This window comes from Peromyscus californicus, unplaced genomic scaffold (assembly GCF_007827085.1).
Source record: "Peromyscus californicus insignis strain IS unplaced genomic scaffold, ASM782708v3 Scaffold_1__1_contigs__length_55948999, whole genome shotgun sequence".
NCBI lineage: Eukaryota > Metazoa > Chordata > Mammalia > Rodentia > Cricetidae > Peromyscus > Peromyscus californicus.
Genome location: NW_026294492.1, coordinates 49,737,164 through 49,763,689, shown reverse-complemented (window position 1 = coordinate 49,763,689; position 26,526 = coordinate 49,737,164). Strand labels below are relative to the sequence as shown.

General features: G+C 51.6%; 1 protein-coding gene across 3 annotated transcripts in view; it reads right to left on the bottom strand.

Annotated features, from left to right (window-relative positions):
• Window positions 1–15,142, bottom strand: part of Rfx2 (regulatory factor X2) — a 63,520-nt gene extending 48,378 nt beyond the window's left edge. For 2 of the 3 annotated variants that reach the window (XM_052746821.1, XM_052746823.1), the window contains exon 1: window positions 12,516–15,141. The gene's annotated coding sequence lies outside the window, so the exon portion shown is untranslated. Of the gene's footprint in view, window positions 1–12,515 lie in introns of all 3 variants that reach the window. The other variant, XM_052746822.1, reaches the window with a different exon arrangement.
• Between the last annotated feature and the right edge of the window lie 11,384 nt (window positions 15,143–26,526).

Sequence of the window (26,526 nt, the reverse complement as noted above, 5' to 3'; positions counted from 1 at the left end):
GCACACACAGAGAAATAAATACCGGTAATACAATTTTACAGGTTAACATTATGTTATATGGATTTGTATTTCCATTTGCGGACTAAGTGTTGAGGACTGCCCCCGTGCAGGGTGGCTCTTTCTTCCAAGAAGGCACAAGTGGCATCGCCTGTGATCAAGAGACAATCCAGCATGAAAACTCAGAGTCAAAATCCTTCTGACCTTTGCAGCAATGAACTTGGGGACCAAACAAGTGCGGGGGAGGTCTCCTGCAGGGGGTGGGGTGACCGGCCTGTTTTAGAAAGGCTGCTTACGCAGCCAAACACTTGTTTAGGCAAGGCCCATAAATAGCCCAGCCCGAGGGGTGAATGGAGCAGAGTGAGGGGCATTGCACAATGTGGAACCCGAAACAAGACAGGTCAGGGTCTGCAGCCTCTCTGGGCCAAGCTGCAGTGAGCCTTACCACTGGAGTGGCAGTGGCAGGGTATTGAAACTGGTAGTTTCTGGAAGAATCTAAAAGTTTCTGGAAGATTCTAAAAGTTTCTAGAATATTTATGGGAGAGGCAGAAGAAAATATTTGAGGTTAGTGTCTCAGAATGAATGTATTTTCAAAAACTTATCAATTGAATTTTAAAAGGAGAGGAGAGTTGACAGTAGGGTCATGGTTTTTGAAATTCTGTTTCGAGCTGTTTGTCTACAGAGAGAGACAAACTACAACAGAACCCACGGATCAGCAAGCGCCTCTGCGGAGAGTCCTGCACTGGGGCAGGACACTGTGGGCAGGAGTGAAGGCTGCAAGTAGACTACACTGGCAGGAGCAGGGCCCACTCTGGTGGTGGGTGTGAGGAGGGACATGTCCCCCACCCGTCCCCCACCCCAGTGGGGACTGGAGGGACAGGAAGCCCAGCTGCTCCTCCAGCCCTGGTCTACTCCAGGCAACAAGCATGGACTTGTGGCTGTGGAACCAGCCTGGCAGGGGCGTATGGGTGCAGCTCCTAGTGAGGAATGTGGCTGCGTCAGGCACGTGGGGACCATGAGTGGGTGAGGTGGACCTGACACAGTGAGGTGTGGGTCAGGGAGGGGCCTCAAGGGCTCTAGAACTTTCTGTAGTGCCTTCAGGATGCAAGATGACATCCAAGTGTGCATGCTGCTAGGGACGGTACCGTTTCCATCAGACGGTCACAAGATATGTCACTTGGCATTGTGGGACATGTACAAGTCCATCGAGCAGGGAGGTCATGAACGGGAAAAGAATGCACCTGAGGTGGGCATGGAGGTGGCAGCCATGGCATGTCTTGTATATTAGCAGGTCCAGCCTTAATATTCTACACCCCAGGGGCTCAGGAGAGAACTACTAACGGCGAGGACTATTTTCAGGAAATAGAATCTCAGCACACCGAGCTCTATAGTCCACTTGCTTTAATTCCTCTGGGATAACGTCCTTTATACCCAGCTTCAGTTCTGTTCTCGTGCCTAGCTCCTTTCTTGCCTGATTTCCCTCTATACTTATCTATTACTCCCTCTAAGTTCTATCTTAATTCTCTCGTCTTAATTCTGCCTCATCTAGGTCCTTTTCACCTTGTTCTTACCCAGCTAGTACTTCCCCATCTGACTCTTCCTCATCTTCCATCTCGTTCCTCTAGTCCTCTCTTCTAGCCCTTCAATCTAGTTCTTCCCCATCTCAGTTTGTTCCTCTCCAGTTCTTACCCGTCTAGTTCTTCCATTCTCTTTTCTCTTCTCCGTCCTTTGTTCTCCACGTTCTACCTAAGTCTCCCAGGAATCCAGTTATATTAAGCCCCTGGTCGAGCAAGGTCACCAGGCTTGAATTCTACAGGGTCATAAAGGCAGGTAAGAATTTTTTCTCAGGCAGTGACCACCAGACTTTCTTTAACAATCCAAAATGGGAGTGGTAAAAGAGAAGGTCAACTGAGTGCTAATGACCGGTTAGCATATCACTGTTAGTCCTTCAAAGTGGCTAAGGGAGACATCTGATTCCAGAGAAAGCCTTTCCTGAGGCTGTTCTCCAAATGCCTGGAATGTGTATGTCCAGAGAGTGATCAGTCCACACTGTCAGCCCTTCTTAGGGAAAAGTCAACTGGGAAAACTGTGAAGGCCCACATGATTTTCATAACAGAATACAGTTGATATGTAACAAGCCAAGTAACACTAAAAACTCCTTGGGATTTGGCTTCCTCTGGAGGAATTCCCTGATTCCTCCAGGTAGTGACTTTGCCATAACCAGCTGAGTTCTTATAATATATTCCTGCGGCCTGCAGCAGGCCTCGGCTTCTTAGGTAGAGGCGCAGCCTCAGGCACGGACAACAGTGGAGTCACCTCAGCTGCAGGGTGCAGCAGGGCAGTAGGAGGAGGTGCCACAGTGTGCCTCTAATGCAGAGCTGGGCGGTACCTCAGGGCACAGCTGCACAGCAGAGACACAGGCAGCAAGGAAAAGCACAACCAGGAAGAGAACCGGAAGGACATGGCTGAGGGCTGCCGGAGGCGGCACGCTCTTCTCATGTAAAATAACAAAGGCAGCATTAGTTCAGCCATGGACGCCTCTCATGGCTCCAGCCTCGAAGATAACAGGTCACGGTGTGGGGCTCAGTGACAGAGGTCCAGGACAGAGAACACCGGAGATAGGAAGTGGATTTGTGGGGTGATGGACAGAGAGATGGGGCTTGAGAGTGATGGAATGTTCTGGGCTCTCCTGTTCAGGAGATGGGGCTTCTTTGGAGTGACGGAATGTTCTGGAATTAAACAGCGGTACCAGTTACACAACGCTGTGACTGTATCAAAAGCCACTGAGCTGTGCAGGAGTTCAAGGTCAGCCTCAGTTACAGAGGGACTTTGAAGCCAGCCTGGAGTACGTGGGGCCCTGTGAGGGAGGGAAGGGGTAAGCTTCCCTGATGTGGCTCAGGAGTTAAGGGAGACCATGAATGCTGACCCAAGGTTCTGACCCCCAGTCACCATGGAGCCATGGCCTGCTGGACAGCCCTGGCCACCAGCTGCTTGTTTCTGCCAGCTACTGAGGGTTCTCACGTTTCTTTCAAGTGGTTGGAAGGCATCAAAAATCAAAATATTTTGTACAAGTTCAAATAAAAGGGAACTCACAGTTCAGCGTCTGCAAATAAAGTTTTATTGGCACATGGCCCTGGCCGTGCCTCCACACACACTGCTTTTAGCTACAACTGAGAAACACTAGCAGCAGCAGCAGCAGCAGCTACCATCTGGCCCATGGACAGCGGACACAGGCCATCCTCTGCAGGGGCCAGCCAGCTCTGGCCTCCTTGCCCACACCGCTCTGCAGCTGCTTCTGCCCGAGGACCATGAGGTACTTGCACCAATTTGCAGAAATGTGTACAGGGCAGGCTCCTGAGACAGAGCACTTTATGCAGCACCTGGTGGGGATGCCTGTCAACCATGCACTCCTGAGGCTGAGGCAGGAGGATGGACGGGAGTTTGAAGCCAGCCTGGGCAACCTAGTGAGAAGCTGTCACAAAAAAAAAAAAAAAAAAAGACAAATTCCTCCATTCTGGTGAGCAGGTCAAGAAGCAGAGTGTCACAAAGTCAGCCTCAGGTACTCGGCTGCAGTACTTCATCCAAGACCCAGGAACCTCCTAACAGCCATAGAGGACCTTAAGAAGCCAGACCAACAAGATGCCAGGATCCACAAAGCACAGCTGCTCTGAGGGCCTAGTTACCCAAGAGCCAGCTGCAAGAGTATTTATCCTGCGCCACTGGGAAGCAATCAGCAATATTTTGCTATCCTTGAACTTGCTGGGGTTTCTCATTTATTTGGCTGTGCTTAGACATGCAAGGTGTCCACCTCACGGAGCGACATCCCCAGACCCTCACTGGGGGATTCCAGGCCGGGCTCCACCCTGACCACGCCCCCAGACCCTCACTGGGGGATTCCAGGCCGGGCTCCACCCTGACCACGCCCCCAGACCCTCACTGGGGGATTCCAGGCCGGGCTCCACCCTGACCACGCCCCCAGACCCTCACTGGGGGATTCCAGGTAGGGCTCCACCCCGACCACGACCCCATTTCTAGTCGAGGTGGGGGTTGTGTGGGAGGGTGTTCAGCTGGAACCTCCTCCTGCTCCATTTCTGCCTCTCCAAACCCTGCCCATTCAGAAAAACTACCAAGAAGTTCAGTTCCGAATTCGCACTTCTGGCAATCGCGGGGGCTCCTCCCCTGAAGCTGTCCAATCCCTGCCTAAAGCGTTATACTTGGGCGCAAACCCAGCTTGTGGCAGACACTCATCATCAATGCACCTACAGGGTATTTAAGCTCCCTCCTTTAGATCGGCCATGTGATTTTTTTCCTGCCCCTTCCCCCACCTTGATCTCTGAGGGCTGGAGGAATCACCCGGGAGTTGCTTTGTTTAAATATTCTTTTGCTTTTTCAATTTGGCCTGATCTGGCTGACTGCATCCGGGAGAAACCTATTACCAGCCAATAGAAAACCTATATGGGGGGGGGGCTCCACACCTGACCATGCTTCGGCCCCTCATTGAGGGATTCTAGGCAGGGGTGGGGAGTGCCCACCTCTGATCATGCCCCCAGCCCCTCACTAGGGGATGCGAGGGGGGCGCTGCTCAACTTCTGAACTAAACTCAACCCATCTCTTGAACTGGTTGTAATTTGAATTTCAGAGGCTGTGCCCATGGGTAGAGAACTTGCCAGCATGCATGTGACCTCAGGTTCCACCCCCAGCACCTCATTACATGAGCTGGGTGGGGCACACCTAGCACTTGGGAGGTGTAAGCAAATCGTTCAGGTGGAGATCAGTCTTGGGCTACACGGTGTCCTGTGACCGGGGAGTGGGTATTTGCTAGGTTGCTGGGTGCCTGGGGTTTGAACTCTGTAAAGCAGCAGCAAGACCAGGCTGTCCCAAGCCACTTTCCCCCTTCCAGCATATCAATAGAAACATTCAGTATATATTTTTCTTTCATAATAGGCATTTTGCTCAGCAGGAAGTCACCTGGAGTGTGCGGGGGTGGGGTGGGGAGGGGCTCTGTGTGCCTAGCATCCCAAGACCCACACTCCAGGGCAAGAGAGCTGAGCTGCTGAGGGAGAGTGCAGATCCTGGGGCACAGCCAGGGCCAAGATCTGGTAGCAAAACCAAAGACCTTTACACAGCCCTCTCCAATCCAGTGGCTACTTCCTCCCCGAACACCGCCTGGGTCAGGACCAGCTTCCAGGATGACCCTGCAGCTCCTACAGACCTGCCTGAGGGCTCAGGGATGGAGGCACCTCTGCTAAGCCTGCTTCGACCTCAGTTCTGGCCATGGGATCCAAACAATGGATGGACAGACAGACCTGACTCCCACAAGCTGTCCCCTGACTTCCACACACAGACACCGAAATAAATTTAAAACGTAATAAAGTATAATCTCATCAAATAAATGGGGAAGGTGTAATAAAGAAATAAAATTGCAATACTTGGGAGTTTCTTCCCAACTTCCTTTTCCTCTGGTTTAGGAATGGATGGATGGTGGGATGCATGGACAGACGGCAAAACTGCTTTGTCTGCTGAAGGCCTGCATTTGTCTCACATTCAGTTTTAAATACAGTGAAACCTCTGGAAACTTCCAAACTAGACCAAGCATGGAATTGCCATTGGCCAAACAGAGCCAAGCACTTAAACCCTCCACTGCATGCTCAGCCCTGTGCATTTGAGCTAGGACGTCACACTCCCTCCCTACCAGGAACTTTCCGTGCAGCCCCCGGGGCTCCACAGCATGGGCATGCGTCTACGCTGCCACCCGCCCTGTCCGCTGGCCTCCAGTAATCACAGGGTTTGAGGTAGAAGGGTCGGTTCCAGACCAGAAGTCACAAGCTGAGCGGAAGAAGACTCTTTCCCTGACTGGAAATTGCTGGGGGCGCCATGTTTGGCCTATGGCGAGGCTAGGAGCATGGTTGACAATCTCCAGGCTGGGAAGACGCAGGTTTCTGCAGGCCTTTTAAGGGTTCACACAGCATGCACTCCTGGAGCACAGGCCAGGCTCTCACTGGGGTTGCTAACACGTGACCACCTCCCCAGCACCTTCTGCCCTTAGCTTTCCACAAGGGCAGTCACTCAGTCAATTTAAGGCCTCAGACGGTGGCTGATTGGGCCCATGAATATTTGCTGAATGGACACTGGCTCCAGAACACTGGACAGAAAAGGAAGGCCCGAAGGAGTCTCCTAGAAAAGTGGGGGGGAAAGTGTTGAAATCAGAAGCTTGACCTGTCCTTTACTGTCCTGGGAACCCGAGGTTCCAGTGCGGTTCTGATCCGCTGGATGTCTGGAGTTGAAAGGTGGGAAAGACTGGTGATGACATGCAGAAGCCAGCACACATTTCTACAAACTTTCTCCAAGAACCTAGCCCACAGACCACCTCTTTGCAGAGAATGTACTCTGGGCAATGTGGTGTTTCTCAGAGGCAAACGGTTTGCAGGGCTAGGCGGAGACTGACGCCTGTCACCTCCACAGTGAGCCAGGACACAGCCCACTACACCTTCCTCTCCTGAGATGTCCCCGCTTTGATCTTCCGGTCGTCTTGGTGTTCAGTCTGGGAGGTGACCTGCTCTTCTGCCGTATCTGCATCTACTCAGCTCCTTCTGCTCAGAGGCCTTGGTTCAATGTGACCTAGTGTCCAGGTGGGAACAACGGCAGAGGACGCGGGTGGGCGGGTGGTTGGATAGGTGGATGGATGTGCGGGTGAATGGATAGGTGGATGGATAGGTGGACGGATGTGCGGGTGGATGGATAGGTGGACGGATGTGCGGGTGGATGGATAGGTGGATGGATAGGAGGACGGATGTGCGGGTGGATGGATAGGTGGACGGATGTGCGGGTGGATGGATGGGTGGACGGATGTGCGGGTGGATGGATAGGTGGACGGATGTGCAGGTGGATGGATGGGTGGATGGATAGGTGGACGGATGGATGCGTGGTGGATAGGTGGATGCATGGGTGGATGGGTGGATGACCAGCAAAGAGGGACCTTGAGAACACAATGCTCATTTAAAAGGAGCCAGACACAGAAGTCCACTCACAGGAGGTTCCCAAACCCTCAGATCCACAGAGACAGGGGCCGGGACAGTGGCACCAGAGGCTGAAAGCTGGTGTTGAATGACTGCAGATCATTCATCAGGGCGGAAGGGGGGCTCTGGAGATGGAGGTGGCCACACAGATGTTCTTCATGTGGCTGGGTTGTGGTGACACAGGCCAGCTGTGAGTCGGGTGGACATCCCTGACTCCTCCATCCTTGTCTTCATCCCATGTCCACCCCGAAGCCGACCTCTGACTTGGACACCCTTGCCCCATGGATGCCCCAACCAGCTCCCTGCTTCACTGCTGTCCTCTCAGTGTCCGAGCATACAGCTGGTTGCATGGCCCCTGCTGGCTCCCAACTCATGCCCTCTACACCCCTAAGGTCACTGAATTGCCAGGCTCTGCCTGGCCCTGAAGCCAGACAGCCAGGAAGGTCACTGTCCTCAGGAGTCTGGGACGCCGTGGTGAGCACCCAGGCCCTGGAGAGCCCTTGGGGACAGACACTGGGTCCTTGTCACCCCCACTGCAGCTGCAGCCTCCAGTGCTGACCCCAGAAGCTCTGACCCCAGAGACCTCCAGCCCAGCAAGACACGGGGATAGGGAAGGGCCGGGCAGACGTGGCTCAGGCCGAATGGTCACATTCTTGTGTGTCACACACGCTCATGTCTGTCACTGCTTCGTATACGAGCAGTTTTGGAGTCCAGGGTTCAGTGGGTAGAGAGTGACGGCTTATCAGGCAAGGAGCTTTGGTGGCACGTGCCTGTGGTCCAGCGCTCAGTGGGTGATATCAGATGAGGAGGAGGGGTCTAAGGTCATCCTTGGCTACACAGCAAATCTGAGGTCAACCTGGTATACCACAGCCAACCCACCCACACAATTTAAAAATAACCAACAGGTTTTGACCCGAGTCATTGTTAACAATCCCTGCTTCGGCTAAGACCTTCTGCAAGTTTCCTGAAAACATGGCCATGCCCCTTCTCCCCATCAGCCACTGGCAGTCACTCTGAGGTTTGCCGAAGCCCTGGCCCCCCAGTCAGAACACCTTCTGCACCCTGAGGGGGACAGTAAGCCAGTGAGGATGGTGATTGGCATCTGATGAGCCCTGGACACAGCTCAACACCTCCATCTCACACCTCCAGTTTCCATGGCTCCACCCCTACCTCACCTCCCTCCAATCACCAGGTAGCAGCCACCCCCTCTTTCCCTGCTCTGAGTGTGCCCAGTGGATCCCACACAGCACTCCACCCCAGGACCTCTGCACTTCCTGACCCTGTGACTCTGATCTCCACTACCTAATATGTAATACCTAATCACATGAGGCCACAACATGTCTGTCTATCTTGGGGGTGGTCTTCATGTAGCCCAGGCTGGCCTTGAGTTCATTATGAAACCAAAGATGGCCTTGAACCCCTGATCTTCTGCCTCTGCTCCCCAGTGCTGGATGACAGGCATGCTCTACATACCTGATTTCTGGTCTTCCGGGTGCTGGGGACAGAACCCAGAGCTCTGTGTGCGCCAGGCAAACGCTCTATCCACTGAGCCCTAGCCTGTCCCTCTACCTACCTTACAGTTTTATTACTTAATATATACGAATGTTCTGCCTGCATCCATCTGTGTATCATATGCATGCCTGGTGCCCATGGAGATCAGAGGACAGATCCCCTGGAGCTGGAGCTGGAGCAGGTTGTGTGGGGATGGGAACCAAACCCAGGTTCTCTCCAAAAGCAGCAAGTGCTCTTAACCCTGAGCCCTCTCTCCAGCTCCATTCTACCTATTTTTAACGGCTGAATAATATTCCTTGAGTTAATCAGTGAGTCCTCGTGATGCACGACCCAGCAGCAGCGGTTCCTGGGTCTACAAGGAATTAGGAGCGGTCAGTCATCTTGGCAGGAAATCACAGGATTCACTAGGACCCAAAAGAAGAAGACAGAGTTGCCAGGGTGCTGGGCAGGGTGGCAGAACCTGCTAGGCCCACACCTCCTATGACAGGAATGTGGCTGTAAGAAAGAGCTGAGGTGCAGAGGGCTGGTCCTGGGGACTGAGTTCAAGGCCTGGCATGACAGCCAGGCCAGCCCGCCTCCCGGTGACTTCCTTCCAGACATCACAGTGTTGGCAGCTGAAAGGTGGTGATTTCAGATGTCAAAGCTGCCCTGCCCATTGGGCTGGCCACCCAGCAAACTCATGGTCACCATGATGCCCAAGGCGGGAAGTGGGGTGGGAAGAGAACACTCAACACTGGCAGTGAGGTTAAAATTCCAGCGGCTATCTTTTTGTAGCTGGGATCATGGTACAAATGAATGTGGTCCTGAGTGAATCCCCAACACTGCAGTCCATAGGGCACTGGGCAGAACCCCAGAGGAGACGGGAGCCTTAACCACTGTCATTTCCAGTATGGAGACAAATGGCATCCATACAGAAGGGTGGGGTATCATGGGAGCTGCTGATGGCCCCTGGGTCAGCTGGAGGGCTTCACAACCTGAGTGCCCAGCTGCTGCTCACTAGTGGAACAGCAAGGCGTGGGGGAAATGGACATGGAGGTCCACGGGGAGCTGGACTTGGCCACCTCGGGTATCAGGAACAATCTACAAAGGAGCAGCATCACCTGTGCACACATGAATACTGGGCAGTCCCACCCAGAACTGAAATTCCAGTAAAGGGTAGGGGTGGGGGGAGGGGGGCAGACACGCCTTTAATCCCAGCACTCAAGAGGCAGAGGCAGGCAGATTTCTGTGAGTTTAAAGCCAGCCTGGTTTACAGAGCGAGTTCCAGAACAGCCTGGTCTACAGAGTGAGACCCTGGCTCAAAAAATACAGGTAAATAAAAAGAAGCTGGGCGAGGAGGCCTGGGCAGCAGCAGAATGCTTGCCTGGCATATGCAAAGCCCTACACCTCAACTAACAAGTAGTCAGGACAAGGAAAGAAAGAAACAAAACATATACCATGCGATTTCTTATAGCTAAGGATTTAACAAGCCAAGCAATTATTAGTTTATAGAGGAACTAATTAATATATGAATATATTAGTTACATCAGTTAGCACATCTGAATATTGAATCACCAGTGGGACGGGGAGGGAGCTTGCTGCCAAGCCTGAAAGCCCTTGTTTGATTCCTAAGACCCACAGGAAGGAAAGAACCAACTCTTGTAAGTTGTCCACCGACCTCCACACGTGCACACGAGGTGATGCCCACACACTGAAATAATAAAACTTGAAAAAATACCACTACTAATGCAATTTAAGGCACCAGGGACCCTTCGTGCAGCAAGAGAATTATGAGCTATATTTTAAAGGCCGAGTGTGGTGACCTTGTTCACAGCCCTGTAGTGGCTCCAGGGCTCACGAGTCCGCAGGGACCCACCTGACAGGCAGTAGAACTTTGTAACATTTTGTTAAGCTGTCACTGATTCAAAGTATCCACCATCTGCTCCCTGGCTCCCGCCCCTCAGTGTGTCCTCCGGCGCTGGTGGACAAGCCGGCCTGACTCTTTTCCCTGAGGCCGGAGCTCTTCTTCAGCTTCTCCAGTGGGAGTGGGTGAGTGGCCACACCCGGGTGGATTTTTCCAGTCCATTCCAGTCCTTGAACCCCAGCCGGAGGAAGGACAGGGACAGCCTCCAAACTCAGTCAGGGCCCTCCCCTCAAACAAGCACCCTCCACAGACTGGCCAAAGGGGTTAAAAAGACAGACAGGAAAGGTTTCTAAAAAGCCCTGTGTCATTATTTTATTATTATACCATGGTCGCTCAGGAAGTATCTTTACTTCACTTCAAAGCTCATTGCAGAGCCAGGGGAGGCTCGGCAGGGGAGGACTCTGGTCACCAGGACTGCTGACCCGAGGTGCTGGGACCCACGTGGGGGGGGGCACCCGGGTAGCCACACACAACAAATAAACGCATGTAAAAAGTTCAACAGAAAAGTGAATCACTTGACAATAATCATCTGATCCCTTAAGACCTACAGGCAGTTAAGGCGACTACTGCTGAGGAAGGAGCCATTGTCCTCGGACTGTCAGGTGGCCCCCGCTCCCCAGAGCAACCCCAACTGAACCCACCCTCTTCAAGGAAAAAAAGGCAAAAAGTAGAAGAGGGACAGGGTAGCAAGAGGAGGGGTCATCAGGAGGGGGAGGGAGTAAGAGAGGTGAGTGGTAGGAGGTATGATCAGATCACACAGGGAAAGGTCAGAGGCCAAGTTGTGCACAAGTGATTCATGCTAATAGTTATTTGACAACCAATCATGGTAGGATTTCCCTCGGCGGAACAGGATTCCCGTGTAAAACTTCGAGCAAAGCAAGGCAACGACTAGGGACGGGAGTGCCCCCCGGACGCGCTGGAGTAGGGGTAAGGTCTCTGCAGAGGAGCGGCCAGCTGCTTTCGCAGCGCACCGCCCCCTCCCCCTCCGCGGCCGGCACCCCCCCGGGGTCTGCCCGGGGCTGCTGAGCTCCCGCCTGGGGCTGGCCCAGGAAACAACCGCTGCTCTGGCGAATCCCGATTGCGAACGCGGACGCGGCCCATGGGGAGGGGCGAGGAGAGACACGGGTGTTTTGGGGTGTGCGTGCGTGTGCACGGGTGGGGTCCACACGCACCCTCCCGGCTTCCCGGCTCTTTCTGCAAACGGTTCACACAATGTTTTCTTTCGGGAAAGTTTTCTGGATTGCGGATCCCGGCAGCGAAGAGGAAGCTGCCGGTGCGCGTGAGCTTCCCGGGACGGCGTGGGAAAGGACTGCGGGCCCCGGGACACCCCCCAAAGGCAGTGCTGTGGGGTTCCACGCGGCGGGGGAGGGGGTCCGAGGATCTGGGGCGCCGGGGAGTTTGGGGTGGACAATAGAGTGCGAAGTGGGGAGGAATCCTTTCCAGAACAAACGCTCTATTTTGGTCAAAGCACAAGAAAGGGGTGTCGGGGGCGGTGCCCTCAAATCCAGTGTGTCTGAGTCAAGAGGAAACCGGACGCTCGGAACTTAGGGGGCAAACAAGAGGGTACCCTCGGAGTCAAGTTCAGGGATGACAGCCGGGATCCCAGGGTACCCCGATTTCAGAGGTATAAAGGGGAGACGATGCCCCTGGGTTTTCAGACTTGGGTGGCTCTGTGGGAGCCCCCAATCCAGGCTTTGGGTGATGACAGTAGGGAGCAGATTTGGGGAAGCCCCCCAATCCAGGCTTTGAGGGTAATGAGAGTGAGGAGCTACTTTGGGGGCGCCTCAGCGCTCCAGGAGCTTCTGGGTAAAAACAAGAGACAAGGGGGTCTTCTGGAGTCCCCGCCCCTCAAAGTTAGACTTAGTACGTCAAACCCGGCAAGAGATCGCTACACTTCACAAACTTTGGAGAGTGTGAGCGGGGTTCCCCCCAGCCCAGGGCTCCCTCAAATCAGAGGTGCGGATCAGAAGTGGACGAGGTTGGCGTCTGCAAAGTTGGGGCGCTGGGTCCCGCCACGCCCGCCCCCGAGACCCCCCCAGCGGAGTCCCCGCCCGCCGCCGCCCCCCGCCGGGGCCCGCACCGCTCACCTGGAGTTCGGCGGGGAGTTCGGGTAGCGGCTCCCGCGGCGGCGGCCGCTGCGTGTCGCTCCGCGTTGGCAAGTAACAGTCTCCACGGCTACAGTCTCTATGGCGGCGGCGGTGGCGGCGCCGGCCGCTCCTCCTCCGGCTCCCGCCGCCCGCCCGCCCGCACCTAGCGCCCGCCCGCTTCGGCCTCGCGCAGCCCTCGCGGGGCGGGGCGTTGCGCCCGGCAACGGTTACCAGGCTGCACGCCCCGCCCCCCCAACGGCCCGCCCATGCCCGCCTCCAACGGCCTCGGGGAGGGCGGGCGCTCTTTCCATTGGCTGCTCATGGTGCCCGTCAGGGATGAAGGGTAGCTCCTCGAGTAGAAGCTTGGCCAATCGCTGTGGGGAAGGGTGGGGCCTGGCGGGAGGCGCGCGGCTCTGGGTTGGTTCGAAGGAGGCGCGCGAGGGCCGGCGGGCGGCGCGCGTGGAGGCAGCGCGTTTTTCCGAGTTGCCGTGACTCTGCCAGACGCAGAGGCGCTGACCATCTAAGGGGAGCAGCGGACTCCGGCTTTCCGCCGGTTCTTTCCCAGTCCACAGACTGAAAACATTTTCCTTTTTGGAAAGGTTTTTGTTGGTGAGTCTGCGTGCAATGCCCACGGAGGCCCGAAGAGGGCGTCGGCTCGCCTGGCGCCGGAGTGACAGGTGGCTGTGAAGCTTGCACCTGAACTCGGGTCCTCAGCAAGAATAGCAGTTGCTCTTCACCTGGAGCCTCCTCTCCAGCCTACATCCTGTTTTTGCGTTTGTTGTTGTTGTTTGAGTGTGCTGTACCCAAAATCACTGTAGCGGAAGCTGCGCTCCAACTCCTGATCCTCCTGCCTCCTCCTCCCTAGTGCTGGGATGAGGGGTGTGCGCTAAGCTGACCTCCCCACTCTTACACACACACACACACACACACACACACACACACACACACACACACACACATTACATATGTTATGAACAGGTCAAAACGTGGGAACTTCACAGCTTTTAGTTTGGTGGTGAGACACTGACAATTAAGGACACAGCTGTGAGAAGGGGCAGGCAGGTGATTCAGGGGCCCCTCCCACCTTGGCTTCATTCATTCATTCATTCACTCACTCACTGAACAGGCAATTGCACCAGTGAACAATGGCTCACTTGTGCTTATGTGCCCAAAGCGATCTAAGCTTTACTTTTTCTTTGAGGCAGGTTCTTGCTTAGTAGCCTAAGCTAGACTAGATCCCCCCATGTAGGCAGGCTGACTCCAGCTCATGACCTTTCTGCCTCAGGCCCTCTGACTGCTGGAGTGACAGGCATGTACCACCAAGCATTTTTGAACAGTCAGATCCTGAGAAAGACCATAGACTCTGTGCCCAGGGCTGAAGTTTCCAAAATAAATACATCTGAGGAACTGGAAGCCTAGGGCCATGGCACCAGGCTGTACCCAGTCCCCACAAACTCACCTGCAACTGCTCTTGCAGGCTGTCACTGAGGAGAGAACAAGACTGTGTTTTGACCAAACTGTGACCCTTCAGCAGTCAACTGCTTTGTAGACTAAGGATTGTGTTCCCAAGGGTCCGTGGGTTGGAAGCTGGGTCCTCGGCAAGGAGACTCTGGGAAGTGGTGCCTGGAACACTTGAGGGCAGGAAGGAAGGAAAGAGGGATGTCTCATCTCAGAGTCCCGAGCCTCTCACTAGGATGACAGTCAGTACATTTCTTACATAGGTTTTTATTTTTTTTACACTTAGTCCTTTAGGATACAATGCATGCATGTCACGACACACATGCAGATGTCACAACACACATGCAGATGTCATGACACACATGTAGATATCAACTTGCAGGTGTCACTTTTCACCTTTTATTTACCTCATGTGTCCTGAGGATCAACTCAGGTCATCAGCTTGACTGCAAGCACCTTCGCCCTCCGGGCCGTCTCACCAGCCTGTCCTTCCGTGTATACATACTTCACACTAGGGTAACAATGGGGCAGGCTGAAGCCCTGAGTGTGTGTGGCCTTGGGTGGGGCCTCTTTTTCCTGGTCAGCCTGGACACTTTCTGAGAACCTCAAGCAAGACCTTGGTTAAGTAAAGATGTCTTATCAGTCTGCAGCTGGGGGCCAGGTGTTTTCTTCACCGGTTGTTCTTGTATGGATGCCCCAGAATCCCCCTGTGAACTCAGGAGCTTTGAACCCACCCAGATCCTATGAAGACTTGGAGCCAGGGCTCCACATCAGAGAAGTTGGCACCTGAATGCTGGGGGTCAGGGGGGGGCTTTCTCTCTCTTAACCCTCATGCTTAAAGTCTTTGGTGGGGGGTTGAGATAAAATCCAGAGAGGTAGGTGATACTGGCTTGTGGTCCATCACTGTGGGTGGAGGCCGTGGATCCTGGCAACCCCTGGACATCCAGCCTAGCCGAAAGAGTGGGCTCTAAGCTAAGGAGAATGTCCTCTGGTCTCCACACACAAGGGGAAGAAGTGGGATTTAGATCAAGCCTGGCGGTGAGGCACACTTGTCACAATAGCACTGGGAGACAGAGGCAGGATCCCGAGTCCAAGGCTAGCCCAGGCCAGTTGTCTCTTCCTGATTCCAAAAAGGATTGCTTCCCCCCTGTGAGCCATTTGTTGGTGACTCCTGGTGGCAGCGGGGGTGGGGGAGTGGGGTGGGGTGGGGACTTTATCAACAGGCGCTGTGGAATGTCTTTCTGTGTACTGTGAATATATGTTGCTCTGATTGGTTGATAAATAAAGGCATTTGGCCTATGACAAGGCAGCTTAGAGGCAGGTGGGAAAATCCAAGAGAGACAGAAGAAAGGAGAGTGGGACAGACACTGCTAGCCACCGCCAGGAGAAGCAAGATGTAAAGTACCAATAAGCCACAAGCCATGTGGCAAAGTATAGAGTTATAGAAATGGGTTAATTTAAGATATAACAGCTAGCTAGCAAGAAGCCTGCCATGGCCATACTTTAAAAATAACATAAGCCTTTGTGTGTTTACTTGGGTCTGAGCAGCTGCAGGACCAGGTGGGACACAGGAAAACTTCCGACTACAAACAGGATCTTGGAACTCAGGCCTCCTTAACTGTGAGCTAATTGAATTTATGTTACTCAGCCTCAGAGATTTTGTTACAGCGACAGAAAATGGTGTCATGCATTTGGCTATCTTTCTGTTCTACTTCATTTTCATTAAGATGCCTGCGGTGAGTTGTGGGAGTCTGCTGGAATCCAGCTCCAACCTGCTCCCACCTTTTGAAGGGTTCTTGTATGGTGGAGAGAGGTACAAGGAAATATTAGGTAGAAAGATAGAAAGAGACGATAAAAAAGACAGAGACACAGGATAGCATCAGGAGGGGCCTGGGTCAATACCCAGCTGCCCAGTCTTTTATTCAAAAGGGCTTTTTATAATATGCCAAGGGGAGAGGCAAAAGATTTCCCCCATCAAGACCAAAGCACACTGTACAGCCAAGTGTAGACCTTTCCAAACACCTGGTAAACATGTCCATGGCCAAATCATCTCCTTATGCAGCCCTGCTGTGTAAATCAAGCTCAGATTCTCTGACCCTGAGTAAGTTCTCACTAGGAAGCCTCTGTGGGCCCCCACAGGTCCCCCTTCTTAATAATATAAAGGGCCCCTCCCACCCCTCAGGTTGACTGTGCCTGTCTTAGGTCACCTTTTTCAACCGGACAGTTGCCCGTCTTTGAGATACCCTTTCCAACATGTACTCTCTTAGGTTGACAACTAGCAAGAAGGGCTTACCCATCTCTGACTACCAGCTTCTGGCAGGGAAAGCATAACTCCATGCAACGCTGAAGCAGGTTTTCCATTAAGAGTTTGCAAATAGCTGAAAGAATTATAGCAATACTCCTGCTCCTTATGGCTACTATATCTCCTAGTAAAGGAGTAGAGAATAAACAAGATGGAATGGCTTTTTGTTTTGTTTTATTTTTCAAGACAGGTTTCTCCATTTAGTTTTGGTGCCTGTCCTGGATCTCTCTCTGTAGACCAGGCTGGCCTCGAACTCACAGAGATCTGCCTGGCTCTGCCTCCCGAGTGCTGGGATTAAAGGTGTGCACCACTGCCACCCAGCCAGGAATGGCCTTTTTAAATGGATCTAAGATGACTGCAGCAGCCTTAGCTGCACCAAGCCCTTTTTTAAATCAATAAACTCCTGATGCAACCACATCAAATAAATCAGTAAACTGATGCATATGCATCAAGTCTAAAGAATCCTTAGCATCAACATTAACATTAATAGGTTAACATCATAATGCTAGTATGATTACTGTACACAATTACAATTCTCACAAACTTACATCCAAAAGCAAACTCTTTTTTTTTTAAAGATTTATTTATTTATTATGTATAAAGCGTGTATGACTGCAGGCCAGAAGAGGGCACCAGATCTCATTACAGATGGCTGTGAGACATGTGGTTGCTGAGAACTGAACTCAAGACCTCTGGAAGAGCAGTCAGTGCTCTTAACCTCTGAGCCATCTCTCCAGCCCCAAAAGCAAACTCTTAATAGAACTATTTACAGTTTACAAACTTTAGCAAACATCCAAAAGCAATCTCTTAATAGAACTTTTTATACTTTTTGCTAACAAAACATAGGGTACATTAACACAAGTTAACATTAATCCACTCAAGGAAGAAGAAAAATTTTTTTAAATTAAAGAGACTGAGGAATATTAACTCCCCCTTTTGTTTATAATTTTTTTTTTTTTTTGGTTTTTCAAGACAGGGTTTCTCTGTGTAGCTTTGCGCCTTTCCTGGTACTCGCTTTGGAGACCAGGCTGGCCTCGAACTCACAGAGATCCACCTGGCTCTGCCTCCCGAGTGCTGGGATTAAAGGCGTGCGCCACCACCGCCCGGCTGTTTATAATTTTTTAAGGCTTGAGTCTGGGTAGAAAAAAAAAAACAAACTTCTCTATTTCTGTATAAACAGTTCTGGAGTCATCACAGTTTTATACACAAAACAGTTCCATTTCAATTGAACCACTCCTGTCCATTCCATTTCTTAAGCCTGAAAAGTTCAAAAAGTCAGTTCTGATACCAGTCTTAATGTTTAATTGAACACTTAAAATCAGCACCTGGCTCACCAACTGCCCTGAAGGATTTGTATAACTGTCCAAGTCATAATGCAAACCATTCCCATGCACCATGAGCATTTTTTTTTTCAGTTTTGGGTCTACCCATGTTTAGTTGAATCTGAGGCAAAGGGGAGGGCTCACCCCCCACACCCAGGTGGGTCTCAGCTGCCCCTGTGGTTCCTGCCACTGCTGCTTGCCTCTGAGGAGGAGGAGGAGGAGGAGGAGGAGGAGGAGGAGGAGGAGGAGGAGGAGAAGGAGGCTATGTGCAGACTGGGAGTCCCAGCATGGTCCCCTTGAGACCTGGGGGACTTGGTACTGGTCTGATGAGCCACCGCCAGGGGCCTGCCGCCACTGCTCGCTTTCTGAGAAGCTTCAGTGAGCACATTCTTGGTCCCTTCCCTCCTGTGTCCCAGGTCTGCAGCTCCTCTGACCTGGGAGGTTGCAGGGCTACTTGGCTGTGGCTGCCAGCATTTTGGGCTGCTGACTGGTGACTTTCCCAGGCCTCTCTGCATAGCAATTTTCACTTGGCTCACCTCAGCTGTCCTCCACCTTCTCCAGGGGCCTGGTGAGCACTAGGCCTCCAGTGCTCAGCACACCAGGTCCTGGAAGCCTCTGTGCACTGCCCTGCTATCATAGCCTAACACCAGCCTTCAAGGCAGCCCAAGGGCTCCCATTGCTAGGGACTCAGACCCTGCTCTTTTCATTGCAAGGAGGATTTCAAAATCTTCGCTGCACTCTCCACATCCCAGGCACCTCCCACCCTGGTGTTCTGTCAACTAGTAGCTGACAGAACTACCTCCACTACAGTTCTACCCTGGGGCGGGGGGGGGGGGGGGGGGGTTTGCTGCACCACCTCGGCAAGGACCCCAGTGTCCCTGGAATGCACTCAAACTCAGAGGCACCCGCTCCCTGGTCCTCCTGGTATGCACCCTGCTGGCATCTCTGGAGGCTTTGTCTCTCTCGAAGTCCAAGAAGCCCTGCACGCTCGCCTCCTCCAGCTGCCTGCAGACAGACCTGCTCTGGCTCTTACAAGCACTCTGGCTGACCGCACTCTCCTCATGTCGCTAGTTCATGGCTGAAAGCATGCAGAACCCTGCTGCTCTCACTGGCTCTTGCTATGTCTGCCCCCTGCGCTGCGATGGTGCCCCGCAGGTCTCAGCCACTGACGTTTGGCTGGGGCAGCTGCTGTTCCCTCTGTTGCTGCTTCTGCTGCTGCCGCTTGCAGGGGGGACTTCTGAAGCTGCTCTCAGACCGCCAAGTCTGCAGCAGCTGCTTGGTCCCAGATGATGCTTTCTGTGTCCCAGGTCCCACACTGGGGAAAACATACTCTAAGTTTCTATTAAACCTTCCCTATATCCCTGTACCTAAAGCCTATCTTTCTCAAAACTTTTATGACTTACTTTAAGAGAGAGGCAAAGACAGAGAGAGATACTTGCTGCAGCCTAACTTAAAATACTCTGCTTTATATTTACAATTTTACTCCCGAAGAATGGAATACAACTGTGCTATGGGATGTTCTGTATGGCAAATGTGTTGCTAATTAGTCAATAAATAAAACACTGATTGGCCATTGGCTAGGCAGGAAGTGTAGGTGGGACAAGGAGGAGAATAAAGCTGGGAAGTGGAAGGCTGAGTCAGAGAGACACTGCCAGCCACCATGATGACAAACAGCATGTGAAGATGCCGGTAAGCCACAAGCCATGTGGCAAGGTATAGATTAATGGAAATGGATTAATTTAAGCTGTAAGAACAGTTAGCAAGAAGCCTGCCACAGCCATACAGTTTGTAAGCAATATAAGTCTCTGTGTTTACTTGGTCGGGTCTGAGCGGTTGTGGGACTGGCAGGTGAGAGAGATTTGCCCTGACTGTGGGCCAGGCAGGAAAACTCCAGCTACACCACTGCACTCCAGTTAGTTCCGAGCATGCTCCCTTAACCTGAGGTGTTCTTTCTCTTTATCCTCTGTACCCAAGGTCCCTGTTTGGGCACCATATGTGGGAGTCTGTCAGAGTCCAGCTCTGACCTGCTCCCACCTTTTGAAGGGTTCTTGAGTGGAGGAGAGAGGAACAAGGAAATATTAGGTAGAAAGATAGAAAGAGACAATAAAAAAGACAGAGACACAGGATAGCTTCGGGAGGGCCCTGGGTCAATACTGCTGCCCAGTCCTTTATTCAAAAGGGCTTTTCATAATATGCCAAGGGAAGAGGCAAAAGACCTCCCCCTTTCAAGATCAAAGCACACTGTATAGCCAAGTGTAGACCCTCCCAAACACCTGGTAACCATGCCCATGGCCAAATCATCTCCTTATGCAGCTCTGCTGGGTAAATCAAGCTCAGATTCTCACTAGTAAGTAAGTAAGTAAGTAAGGTCTCACTAGGAAGCCCCTGTGGGCCACCGTAGTGAGTGGTCCCATTGATCCCCACACTTTCTTCTTACCAATTCGAATGTGAGGAAGCCTGAGCTAAAGCTTATTTGCTTTGCAATAACCATCTCTTTAGTGCAGACTAGTTTTATTTATTTATTTGTTGGTTGGGTTTTTTTTGTTTTGTTTTGTTTTGTTTTGTTTTTGAGACAGGATCTCACTATGTAGCCCTGACTGTCCTGGATCTCACTCTGTAGACCAGGCTGGCCCTGAACTCACAGAGATCCACCTGCCTCTGCCTCCCAAGTGCTGGGATTAAAGGTGTGTGCTACTAACTGGCTGTACCATTCTTGGTTGGCTCTGCTCTGCCACCTGTGATGGGTACTCAGGATGCTGTCTGGACAGTGTGCATTTGGGAAGCTCAACATGGTGCAGGTTTTGGTAGGCATGTGGGCTTGACTCCTGGGCCAGGGGGATGGCCCAGCAATTCAAGTGCTGGCAGCTCTTCCAAGAACCAGGGTTCAATTACCAGCACCCACATCTGTCAGCTCACAACTGTCTGCAGCTCCAGCTGCTGGGGATCCTCCACCCTCTTCTGACCTGCACAGGCTTTGCACTCACCCCACAGCACATACATCAAAGCAAAAGTGAAGTAAACTGGGTGCCACCAAAGTTAAAAACTCTTGAGTATTGGAGGATGCTATCAAAGTGGGAATAAGCTGAGGCAGGAGGATGGCTGACAGTTTTCAAGGCCAACCTGGGCTTCATGATGAGGTCAAGGATAGTCTGAGCTACTTAGCAAGTTTGAGTCAGCCTAGGCGAACTGAGGGCTGGGAGATGGCTTTGTCTGATGAACTGACTTTGACTCCCAGGCCCCATCCTGTGGGAAAACTGAAGTTGGCCTCTTGCCCTCCACGTGCATGATGGGGTGAGCTCCCCAACCCCACAAATAAGTCACTATAATAAATATTGATAAAAAGAAGAACAGAAGCAAAGTTAAACATGCATTTACAAGGGAAGAGCTGGTGAAGTCACGAGACCCACGGAAAGCAATATCAAGGGTGAGAAGGTGGTGCCACGGAACTTCCCAGAACCCTTTTGGGGGCTTTCTTTTTTCTCCCAAACAGGCTTTGTCCTGATTGCTCATGCAGGGTCAGAACCTTACAGGACACATGACCCCAAAACAGAGGTTCCCAAACAGTCTTCCTCCACACACACTCAAGTGGGAGCCGGTAACTCCCTGAGAAGGAAACAGAACAAGAGCGGACTTGGTGTGGAAAGAGGGCACAGGAGACTCGGCATCTCCTCTCCCTTGGTGGCCGCAGCCTCCTCTCCATCAATCCCCACAATTCTCTGTGACTTGACTCATCACCACAGGAGGCTGCGTTGATGGTGGCAGGTGGATGAGTGACCAGCACACCTGAGACCACCCAGCCACGGACATCCTTAAACCCTTCCAGGCAGCCTGGGGAAACAAGGAAACATGCTCCCTGCTGACTGGAAATGAGACAGAGGAAGGACAGACAGTGGGGAGGACCAAGGAAGAGAGCTGAAGGTAAACAAAAGAAAGAAGACAGGAACGAGAGAGAAAGATGGAGCAAGGTAGGCACATGCTGCAGGATCCTAATGGCTCCCTGGGGGTGGGTGAGAAGGCGTGGCGTCAATGGCACAGACACCAGGAGTCAACGGAAGGCAAATAACGAACTTGTTTATTCAATAACAGGGAAGGCCTAATATACCTTCCTCCCAGTACCCAGTCTGCATGGTCATCCCTTATTGGCTGGGCATGATCAGGAACTCTGATATCGATCAGGAACTCTGACAGCACCTGTTGCTTGGTCCTCAGGCAGACTCCAGGTTGGCTCATAAGGAAGTACACTATGTACATGCCTTAGCAACTGGTTTGAGCCAATTTCCTCAACCCTATGGGCCTGTCCTACTACAGTGGCCCAGACCTGTCGTCCCAGCATTCAGGAGGTGGAGGCAGGAGGATCTAGAATTCAGGGTCATCCTCCACTACATAACAAGTTCTAGGTCAGCCTGGGCTACCTGAGACTATGTCTCAAACAAATGGAAGCAAAACTACCAGAAACCAGGTAACTTGTAAATAGCTCAAGCCAGGGATGGAGGTACAGATCTGTCATCTCAGTACTTGGAAGGCTCAGGCAGGAGGGTAACAAGTTGAAGCCAATCTGGGTTACATAGCAAGACATTGTCTCAAGAAAAGAAAAGAAAAGAAAAAAACAAAACAAAACATAACAAAAAAACCCAGCTGGGCGTGGTGGCGCATGCCTTTAATCCCAGCACTCGGGAGGCAGAGCCAGGGGGATCTCTGAGTTTGAGGCCAGCCTGGACTACAGAGTGAGTTCCAGGAAAGGCACAAAGCTACACAGGGAAACCCTGTCTCAAAAAACAACAACAAAAACAAAAACAAAAAAAACCCAAAACAAACAAACAAACAAACAAAAAACCTGGGGAATTGGCTCAGTTGTTAAGAGCACTTGTGTAGCAGTCATGAAACTGCGTCCATCCCCAGTACCCCAAAAGCTGAATGTGGCCCCATCTGTCACCCTAGCACTCAGGGAGGAGGAGGAGGTGGCAGGAGGGCCAGTTCACCCTCTGCTACATAGTAATTTGGAGGTCAGTCTGGGCTACATGAGACCCCTGCTCAGAAAAAATAAAACTCTAACTGAAGCCATACTTGTTACAGATCTGTGACCCCAGTGCTTGGGTGCTGAGGCAGTAGCCTGCTAGATGACAGGCATGAGCCACTGTGGCTGGATTTCCGTCCCTGCAAAGCCAATTGCCCGGGGCCCATGCCAGGTGGGCTTGGCATCAGGGGTAATCTAGAGTAGCTTTCTTTCTTTCTTTCTTTCTTTCTTTCTTTCTTTCTTTCTTTCTTTCTTTCTTTCTTTCTCTCTCTCTCTCTCTCTCTCTCTCTCTCTCTCTCTCTCTCTCTCTCTCTCTCTCTTTCTCTCTCTCTTTCTTTCTCCTCCTCCTCCTCCTTTTATTTATTTATTTACTTTTTAGACAGAGTTTCTCTGTGTAGCCCAGGCTGTCCTGGAACTTGCTCTGTAGACCAGGCTGGCCTCAAACTCACAGAGACCCACCTGCCTCTGCCTCCTGAATGCTGGGATTAAAGGCGTGCGCCACCACACCCAGCTGGGGCATGTCTCTAAGGGTGGGCTACTGGGCTGTACTCCAGCTCGCTCACATTTCTTTGAGTATAAAGGGGCCCTGTGGACATTTGTAACAGACTGAAAATTGTGAGAGACACACCACCACACTGGAGGCCAGAAAAAGTGGTCTCAAAAACTCTCTGGAAGGCTGAGCCATCTACAAGGTAAAAATATTTAAAATATTTAAATTTGTTGGCCTTGACCTTGATCTTGATATCCTCCCTATGCTAATTCCCTGCCAGGTTCCACCCTTCTGAACGCTTAAGGGAAGTTCCTTGTCTGTGTATCCTGCATATTGGGCATTAACAGCTTAGATGCAAGATTGTAAAACATCGGTAGTGAACTTCTGCCCTCCGGAGTTCTCCCATTGTGCTGTTAGCCTGTATGTAAGACCTCCTCCCTCCTTCAATAAACGGCATTCGGCATTCAAAGAAAAAATTTTTTTAATATAGGAAATAAACTGGAGCCAGTGTCTGGGGTATAAACCACCTGCAGAGGGCGCTAGAGACCACCTGCAGCCCCCAGTCGACATGAAGCAGGCACCAGAGTGTCCCAGAGGCTGAGTGCCCAGGGACGGACTCCAGCCAGGCTGGTGCCTGTGTCCAGTTCTGCCCTTTGTAGTTGAGTGTGATGATCCCATGACAAGAAGATGACAGATCTGACAGGTCCTGGTACGCCTCCTACCAGGTCCTTAAACTGCCAGTGCGCTTTATTTTTTCCTTGCTTCAGGACAAGGACGAATATAGCCCAGGCTGGACCCAAGTCTTCAAGCTGCTGAGGGTAACCTTGAACTCTCCACCCTCTGGCCTGCACCTCTTATACTGGGATGACAGGTGTGTGCCACTGTACCCAGCAACCGTGTTTCCAGCGATTTCTGACCCAAGAAAGTGAGGAAGCAGAGGCATCCACGTGTGAGTGAGGTGGGTGTGCTGTCTGGTGAGGGAGTGTGCATTATATTGCCCTGGGTGTGGGTGCACGTGTGTGGAGGTCAGAGGACAACTGGAGGGAGTCAGCTCTCTCCTACACGGTGGAGCCTGGGGATAGAAGCCAGGTCTTCAGGCTTCACTACGGGGCCTTTTACTGCTGAGTCAGCTCTTAGGGCCAATCTACTTCAGATGGTCAGTCACTAACCCGGAAGTACTTATTAGGCCTGGCTGTCACCTTCCCCTAGGCAGGTCCCCAGCAGGGCTGTTTCCTCGGCCCCTTTCTTTTTAAGCTGCTGGTCTCAGGCATCCTGTCGCAGAGAGGGAGGGCTGCCGTGCTGCATGGGCTCCGGTGTCCTGCAGGGTTGGGGTGCTGAGGGGTGAGTGTCTCTCTTCTACATCTGCTGAGTTCATTACCACGGGGAGACTTATCCCCGAGGAGGAAACTCCAGAAGTCAAACCCCGCAGGGACCAAGAAGATGGCTTGGCGGGTGCACTGCTTGCTGTGCGAGTGTGAGGGCCTTGAGTTCGAATCCCGGGCGACCCTGTAAAAAGCTGGGCCTGGAGCAGAGACGGGCATCCTTGGGGCTTGGTGGCAGGCAAGTCTAGCTGAACGGGGAGTGAGGTACTCTGTCCCCAACACTGCAGTGGAGAGCCCTAGTCTTGTATAATATTAGAGGGACCAGCCTTAATGTTATACATCCCAGGGGCTCAGGAGAGAACTATGAACATCGAGGACTATTTTCAGGAAATAGAATCTCAGCACACCGAGCTCTATAGTCCACTTGCTTTAATTCCTCTGGGATAACGTCCTTTATACCCAGCTTCAGTTCTGTTCTCGTGCCTAGCTCCTTTCTTGCCTGATTTCCCTCTATACTTATCTATTACTCCCTCTAAGTTCTATCTTAATTTTCTCGTCTTAATTCTGCCTCATCTAGGTCCTTTTCACCTTGTTCTTACCCAGCTAGTACTTCCCCATCTGACTCTTCCTCATCTTCCATCTCGTTCCTCTAGTACTCTCTTCTAGCCCTTCAATCTAGTTCTTCCCCATCTCAGTCTGTTCCTCTCAAGTTCTTACCCGTCTAGTTCTTCCATTCTCTTTTCTCTTCTCCGTCTTCCACATGCCCTGGAAGTCCTGGATATATACACTTACAAGCAGTATTCCCTTAGCAGTGCAAAGCCAGGCTTCCAGGGTCAAACGGAGGGGTGATAAGAATCACATAGGGAGGCAATAACCGTTAATTATCATTTGCAACCCCAAAGGGAAGTGACCAATGGGGAAATGAATTAACTAAAGGCTGAATTCAGGTAATATCTAAGAAGAGGGTTCTTATGTGCTCAGCTATAATCTTAAACGTGATTGGTAGAAAATGTTAAGAAACTATAAGTTGCTAGGTCAATGGGAGAAAATAAAACTGTCTTCTTTTTTCCTGTGGCTCCTATCTGTCCAAGCTATCTGCCATTTTTTTCTGCAGGGTTGGGGGAAGTGTGCTCTGTCGCTAGGCAACCTGTGTACAGCTATATGCCTCTGGTGATAGTTAAAGGGAGATCTGGAACCAGAGAGGTAAGATTTAGGAAAGGAGGAAGTAAAGCTTAATTGGCATATCTGCCAGGCCTTCTCAAATGGGTAGCCTGGATGCTTAAGTCTGTTCTAGAAAGTACAGAGGTATCTCTGATAAGATACTTTCCTCCATCTGGGGATGGACCTGGCTGGATGCTGCCAATGATGATAATTACAGGGAGGCTTGAACTGGGGTTCTGGCTGAGCATACCTGTCAGTGCAGAAGGTTATCTAAATATTTATTCCTACAAGTGGTTAGGTAAGGAGTTAGCGGTCTATAAAGTTAGTAAGGCTGTAAGAAAGGAGGGTCCGAGCTGAATTGTGTAAAGCTGTTACTTAACGTCCACCTGACCTAGGCGGTGTCTCCTTGTGGAATTTACCTTAAATCAGGAGACTTGCATGTGGACTGTTATTACTGCTAGTCCTTGAAAGTGGCCAAGGGAGATATCTGATTCCAGAGGAAGCCTTTCCTGAGGCTGTTCTCCAAATACCTGGAATGTGTATGTCCAGAGAGTGATCAGTCCACACTGTTAGCCCTTCTTGGGGAAAAATCAACTGGGAAAACTGTGAAGGCACACATGATTTTCATAACAGAAGACAGCTGATATATAACAAGCCAGATAACACCCAAAACTCCTTGGGATTTGGCTTCCTCTGGAGGAATTCCCTGATCCCTCCAGGTAGTGACTTTGCCATAACCAGCTGAGTTCTTATAATATATTCCTGTGGCCCGCAGCACCCTAGGGTAAGGCTCCTGACTTCTGGCCTCCATACACATGCCTGCACACACACACCAAAATCACCACACAAGGAGCCAAGGCAACCAACACACCGATTCTCAGGATGAGTGCACACAGCTGGCCACAATTTGAACCCACAGCCAACTTCAGCCTCCTGATCTCC